Source organism: Triticum dicoccoides, chromosome 6B (assembly GCF_002162155.2).
Source record: "Triticum dicoccoides isolate Atlit2015 ecotype Zavitan chromosome 6B, WEW_v2.0, whole genome shotgun sequence".
Taxonomy (NCBI): Eukaryota; Viridiplantae; Streptophyta; class Magnoliopsida; order Poales; family Poaceae; genus Triticum; species Triticum dicoccoides.
The window spans coordinates 698,349,542-698,356,951 of record NC_041391.1 but is presented as its reverse complement, the minus strand read 5'-3'; the positions used below and the strand labels follow the sequence as shown (position 1 = coordinate 698,356,951).

The following is a 7,410-nucleotide window of genomic DNA, read 5'->3' as shown; positions in this document are numbered from 1 at the left end:
GTATCCAAAATTCTTAGTGAGAAGCGTCTTTAGTAAGAACATTTAGACCTCTCCCATTTGTTATGGGAGCTACCAGAGTTGAAATACATCATCTATATTAAAACAAAGTTTTTTGTTCTTCAATACAAATACCAGTTTCTTATCCGGCATACAGTTGTAAAAAGTACCTACAAATATACATAAATTTGATTGATAGGGCTAGCGTCCATCTAGTACTGTAATGCTCATGTTACTTGCACAATTCACAGTATTTTTTGCTAATCCATCAGTATCATAGCTATTTTCTGCAAAATACATAGGCTCTTTTGGAGGTAGAAGTGATATATCTCCATTCTCCAGAAAGGACAGGACTGATGACATGAGTGGCCGCGCATTTGGGCTGCCTTGAACACATAGGAGTCCAATATGGATGCACCGTATAGTTTCATTAAGAGAACAAGTCCCGACAACTGACGAGTCAATAAAATCCTTTGTGTCCCCATCCTTTCATAAGCTCCATGCCTGCATCCAGTGGCGAATTTAGCAGGACATTGGAGGGTAGGCTTAAAACACACATTTTCTGAGTCTAATTAGCAAATGCATTGCAATTGTTGCATGTAAAGCACCAGAATATACTTGTCAAGTGGTAGAATATACTTGTCAAGTGGTATGTTTAGCTTAAATAGGATTTTGGAGGGTAGGCTTAAGCCTATTGAAGCCTCCCTGGTGGAACCGCCACTGCCTGCATCCATTCTTATTCCTTTCAGGATGCATATATTTACTGTAATTGTAGAAATTCAAACATGTCATAGTACTTACATAGGCTATAATGCTGGAGAAGTCTGCTTTTAGGTGCACAGAGCTGATCTTTGAGCCACTCACAATCTCTAGTATCAAAACTCCAAAGCTATATACATCAGACTTGACAGAAAACACTCCTTTCAAAGCATATTCAGGCGACATGTAACCGTTGTTTGAATACAGAACATAATTTTTGTAATTTTGGTAAACCACAAGAATAGTGCATAAAGATAATTCATGCAGTGTATCACTTACTATGTGCCAACAACACGGTTGGTATTTTCTTGCTGCTGATTGCCGCCAAATATCCTCGCCATACCAAAATCAGATATCTTAGGGCTCATTTCGGCATCTAATAATATGTTGCTTGCTTTGAGATCCCTGTGAATTATCTTCAACCTTGAATCTTGATGAAGATAAAGAAGTCCTCTAGCTACCCATTTGATTATCTCGAATCTTATTGGCCAATCAAGCATTGATTTTCTTGTGGCATCTGCTACCAATAGCACCAATTGAGAGATAACATCAGTCTCACTGGTTGATTTCATTACTTACTGAAATTTGGCAAGGTGTAAGCAGGACATACTGAAAAGCATGGCGTCCAGACTTTTTTTAGGCAAGTATTCATATATCAATAGTTTCTCATCTCCATGGATGCAGAAACCGAGAAGCCTAACCAAGTTTTTGTGCTGCAACTTCGCAATGAGTATTACTTCATTTCTGAATTCCAGTGTTCCCTGGCCAGAACCCTTACTTAGCCTTTTCACGGCAATTTCTGTACCATTTTCTAATGTCCCCTGGCAATTGCATACTTTTAGGTCAAACATGATGGAAATACAATTATGTTGCTCTATAAGAGAAACTTTCACGTTACCTTGTAGACGTTGCCAAAACCTCCATGTCCAAGCATGTTGGAGTTAGAGAATTTGTTTGTTGCAAGTACAATTTCTTTGAAGCTAATAAAAGCATACTTCAAGTTTACATCGCGAAGCTCAGCAAAAGTGCTCGAAGTTCCTGACATCAGTTTCTTCCAAATTTTCTTGTTTCTTTGTTTGCCTATCAGGAACATTGATGCACAAATTATAATAAAGGAACATAGCACATAGAAATATGGAATAGCACCTAGAAACATGATTGAGGAAAATTACAACGAGAAAAGTATGGAACTGTGTTCTACCTCCAAAGTTGCATATCCAAACAAAGCACACGCAGATGATTACGAGCAAACATGACAAGACCGGCAGTGCAATTTTTAGAATAGCGCTCTTCCGCTCTTTACCTGCCAAAATTCTTTCTGTAAGCAACCACGATTTAAACATTTGCTAGATAGTTAGTTTCAGAAGCCAAATGTTTCTTACAAGTATGAACTACATGCACTTTGTCTTGAATCTCAAGCAATCTATTTCTCACGTGAACAGTTTCATCACGAGTATGGTAACATTTGGGACATACAAAAACTTCTGCTTGATAGTTAAAATTAGAATCCTGCACAACATGTTTTGTTGGTCTGGATGGAGTGGTAGTCAAGACAAATTTTTTATTCAATATAATCAGATTGCATAGACAACTTATGCCTGAACATGAAGGTTTCCTTCTGTAAGTATGTATATCTTGTATATTGACTTGGATTGTATGAACTTGTAAGAGGTAGATAGCAGCGCAAATTCAAGCTCCAAAGAAATAGGACTCAAACCAGGGTGGTGGTGCGGTACATTCACTCTCCCGCCCTTGTGAGCTAGGCTCGCTTCCTATACATTGACTGAGATTGGATATATAAAGACTTTGGAACAACTGTGTTGGCGGCTGGCCAAATGTTTCCAGACACCTCAGATGTCTGAAACATGTATTAGAAGCAGTTCCTTGATAAATTATTCCGACGAATGTGTTTTACATACTAACTAACTTTATAAAACTAGATTTGCAGTATTGCCAACTCCTGCATGCTCATATTTTCATTCTTCATCCAATGGCTGCTAACCTGCACCCTCCAATTGGATAAGCTATTGTGTTTTCATATAAAACAGATTGTAGTGATTCACCCGCCACTATTAATTTAAACTTTACTTGTACTGACATTGTAGATAGCATTAATGGGGATATTACTGGAGCTCGACTGGACTCGCAAAATAGAGGGTATATTTATTAACACAAGCAGAGAAATAGAAACAGTAAACTGTACCACTCAATCCATTAATCCGGATGTAGAGGTTTTCCCCTTGTCCAATTAGCTTCTCTGTGTCAATCAAATCTCCAATCCATAATAGGCACCTAGTTTCATCGCCATTCATAAACTTGGTGCTCATATTGGCGTAAGCATACGCCGTGCAGGAGCAGTTGCTGGTGCATTCTGCTATGCATTCATCTAAGCTTCTATTCTTGACAAAAACGAACTGGTCAGGAACCTTCATGTTTGACGTATTTAAGAAGCCATCCCCTTGACCACATCTTAGTGCTTCCATCCGGTGGCATCCCTGCGGGCCGTCCAGTCTTGTTTGTTGTTTGGCTCAAATCCATCAATACACTTGCATGTCACAATGGGCTGTGTGTTGTCGCAGTAACCAAATGGACCACAGTAACCAAATTTGTTGCATTCTTGGTTAGGTTGTGACGTCAGGTCAGTCAATATGGACATATTGCTATTCCATACTCGTGTATTTAGCTTGCCTGAGTAGTCCATCTTCATTAGCACTAATGAGACACTTGGTACTGGTAGTCCATAGGAAATGTATACCTCATCATCAATAGTTTGCAGTGTATAGTAAATTGTGGACTCGATACTCTCGACATACTGCCCGACTACCAAATTGTTATTCCATACTGAACTTCGCCGGTATGGTGTTGAGCCATTCCATATAAAACGCTGCCGAAACTCATCAGGGTCTGCACCATATGAGAAGTTACCTGGGGATGGGTCTTGGGGGTTTCGCCAAGAGATGAGCCGTTGTAGTGCATGCGTCCTGTGGGTGATCCTGAGGTTCATACCTGGAAGCTTTGCCATAAGATGATGCCTTTTGATGACCGAAGGATAAAATTCCCATTGTTATCAAGCATGGCTTCTCCACCAGTTGCCTCTGACGATGAATTTCCTGTAGCACTGATGTTTGTCGTCCAGAGAAGCTGGCCGTTGGTGTCTGACAAGGCGAGATTGAATTCTTTTGTTAAGGCAAGTGTTGCAGAAGAAGGATCGGCGATCGGCATAGCACGGTTGGCAACCCACACAATGTTGTCTTGGGGTATGTTCTTGTACCATATGCCGACGTAGTAATGTTTTATGCCAGAGCTGGACGGGGAGAAGAACCCCAGGGCAAAAGTGCCGTCATCGGAGGTGATGGTGCTTCCAGCAGAAAGCGGCTTGTCGGGAAGAAGGCGGCTGCCGGATGATGCACAGAACGGGAATAACCAAAATGACCAACATACAAGGCAGATCATTGTGTGTATGGGAAGGGGATCCATTCCTGCAGAGAGCTATGGAACTGGGATATGGAAGCAAAGAAGTGGATGAGTTTGCCTTGGGCAAGGTACATCAGAACGCTGGGAAAAGGCAGAGTCAGTCAAGCATTTTTTGTGTGGTCCTTATCCCACAGGAAGTTTCTGGGAGTCTTGGAAGCAGTCAAGGAGAGATATTTCTAGGAAGCTTGAAATGCTGGTTTGTGGTTGTTATCGTCTGGGTGATGATAGACTAGCCTTTCTCAGTTAAGAGACTAGCCATCTACCTTTCTTTTAGATGTGACTGCTGGGTTTTCTTGTTTGAATGTGCTGATTACTACAATTTTAGTTGGATTCCATATGTTTATGAACAGAACAAACTCTTATACTTTTAGTTGTTTCGGTTTTGGTATTGTTACCATGACTCGCTAAGATGGCACAACCATATACTACTCGCTAAGATGGCAAGGCTGTGTCAAGACCCAAGTATATGTTCTCTGAAGAATTCAACACTGCATGGTCGATTCAGTTAAGTTTGAACGAGACAACTCTGACGCTCCTCCTGTCTCTGTACCGCTTTGCTAGTTATGAAGACCCAGATGGCGTCTGATCAGCACCTAACGGTTCCGGGCGAGCCTTCAGAGAGCCAACTACTCCATTTTGTGTTTCCTTCTTTTTCCGCCAAGTTTTAAGGCTATAAAGCCGCGTTCCTAGAACTCCCTGGGTATCTCTCTTGTATTAGGGTTTCCCCTTTAACCGCCGGTGTTCCTGGTTGGCCTTATGTTTTTCTTGTATCGCGCTAGAACCCTTGAATTTGTCCAATAGAGTAGCCAAGATTTGCGAGTTTCAGTTATTCTTTCTGAATCTTGATCTTCAGAGCAACTCGGGTCTGACAGGCTGGAGCAACTCTGCATTTCCATGCATGGGTAGTGTAGCAGCTCAGAGCTATATTATTTACAGAGTTGTTTCAGCGGATATTCATATGCTCAGACTGATCAGGACATCAATATGCAACACTATCTGACCTTGTTTTGCTGAGGCATATGAGTTTAGATAGCATCGTTGTTCTAACAATACACATATTTATGTGTGACAGATGGTTGTCTTCAGTTTGCAAAGAAGTTGGAAGCCGACTTCAGGACTTACATAGCATGTGTGACTCTCTGGCTGCAGTGATTGTTCTTGGCAAGGGGCATGAGTTTACTGCTCACCGGTAAGTCGTTTTGTACCCCTTGTGTACTAGTGTAGGGTCTTCCAAATTATGCATGTGCTCAACATTGTTATATACTGTATTTTGTATAAGAAAATTTACAGAGTAAATACTCTCCGTAGCTCATGCTTTGTGTTCCCGAGTGAATTGGCTAATTTCTTCATTTACAGATCACTGTCGCAAAAACTAATTTGGGGGCCCCATTAGTTACACATCCTGCACATGTGCCCCGTACGGGCCTGATCGGCTGCCGCGAGGTTTCTCATTTCAACAGTCAGTTCCATCAGGCAAGGTCAGTGTATATGTACGTATCACCACATATTTTGAGCCCAGCCCAGAAACGTGCGTGACTCCCGTTGGTGGCTTCGTGCCGCCGTCAGTCCCCATTACGGTGACCTATTGACCCTTTCTCGTAGTTACCTTCGATTCCGGTGACGGCACAAGGTGCGACAGCTGGTGCTTGCGGTGACGCTGCTGGGGCAAGTGGGTGGAGTGGCACGGTCGCCGACGGAGAAGCAGCGGCTGGCACAAAGTCTTCGAGGTGATGAACGACATTGCTGGTCTGAACTTCTGTATTATCCGAAGCATCAAGTAACAACTGTCTTCTGTTCTAGGCAATTAATTACGATCTATGTTCAGCAGATTACCGGAGTTCAGTATCCTCTGCTGCCACTAAAATTTCTAATGAATTCCTTGAGACTGCTTTGAAATTTCACTTGAATTTGGGACCTGTTTCGGTGTGAAGTTTAACAAAATATTTTTCGAAATGCAGGAAATTTCGTGGGCCTCAATTTTTTACTAGCTTCAGTGTTGAGTATAACAGCTCACGCTACAGTAGAAGAGTTCAGAGTATAGAGGTGACAAATCAACGTTGCAACTCGTAACCTGACATCATATCTCTCTGAACCCCGCTGTTTCAACTTAACCTAATGCATGATCTATCAACTTGTAATATTCAAAACTCAAAAGAAACCAAGTCGTGTCTAGTCGTGCTTTGAGAACACTGCAATGACTCGGCTGTTTCTAATCGTGAACCCAAAGGAGGACGTACGTAGAACGCTCATCCCACGAGCACACCAGGCCTTCCCTGGATGCCGGTTTCCAGTTTTTCAACTTGGATGTGAATTCGGTAGGACCACTCACTGGTCGCTGATGAGTATACAGACGCATACACATACTCTGGACTATCACCATCCACGTATTTGGTGTCGTTCTCAAAGATAATAAGAGGCACCAAAAATGAGGCCGAGTTGCAGGCGTCATGGTTGCAACCTTCCGTTGCACAGAGCATCGTGACGGAATAGTCTGATCCATAGTTAGGTTCTAAGATGTCAGGATCTGGTAATTATGTTCGGCTCCCCGACACAGAATCCCATACAACCATCTTCAATCTCTTCTCTTTCTCTTCCTCATCTACCTCGTCTACAATACACGCAACAAGAACGCGGCCATGGCAGCAGTCAAGGACATAAGTGTCCCGACAATTGGGCTCGTTGTGAGGGCGGAAGTTGTTGATGGGGAAGAAGCACTTGACGTCGTCCCTCCAACTTTCCAGGAAGCCCGGGATCAGAGGTATTTTGTGCACGATCAGGTAGCGGTTGCGGAAGGCGTGGACGGAGAGAAGGCTACACCACACCTTGCAGGCGAGGGAGGCGTGGATGACGACAGGGAGCTCTTCCGGCGGGGTGCGAATGAGGATCTCCTCCATGAGTTCTTGCATCTCTCACAACTCCCGAACAACCGGCGGTGCCATCATGGTCACAAAGTTTTTCTGATGGAGAAAGAAACCACAACGTCGGTTTGTTAAACCAATGTACATGTAACATCAGAAAAACTTTGCGACCATGATGGCGCCCCTGGTTTTTTGGGAGTTGTGGTATATGTAAGAACTCATGGAGGAGATCATCATCCACATCCCGTCGGAAGAGCCCGCTGTCCTCATCCGCGCCTCCCCCGTGTGCAAGGCGTAGTGTAGCCTCCTCTCTAGCCACGCC

At 43.1% G+C, this 7,410-nt stretch overlaps 1 pseudogene; it reads right to left on the bottom strand.

Moving 5' to 3' along the window:
- Positions 1-78: 78 nt before the first annotated feature.
- Positions 79-4,252, bottom strand: LOC119325503 (annotated as a pseudogene).
- Between the last annotated feature and the right edge of the window lie 3,158 nt (positions 4,253-7,410).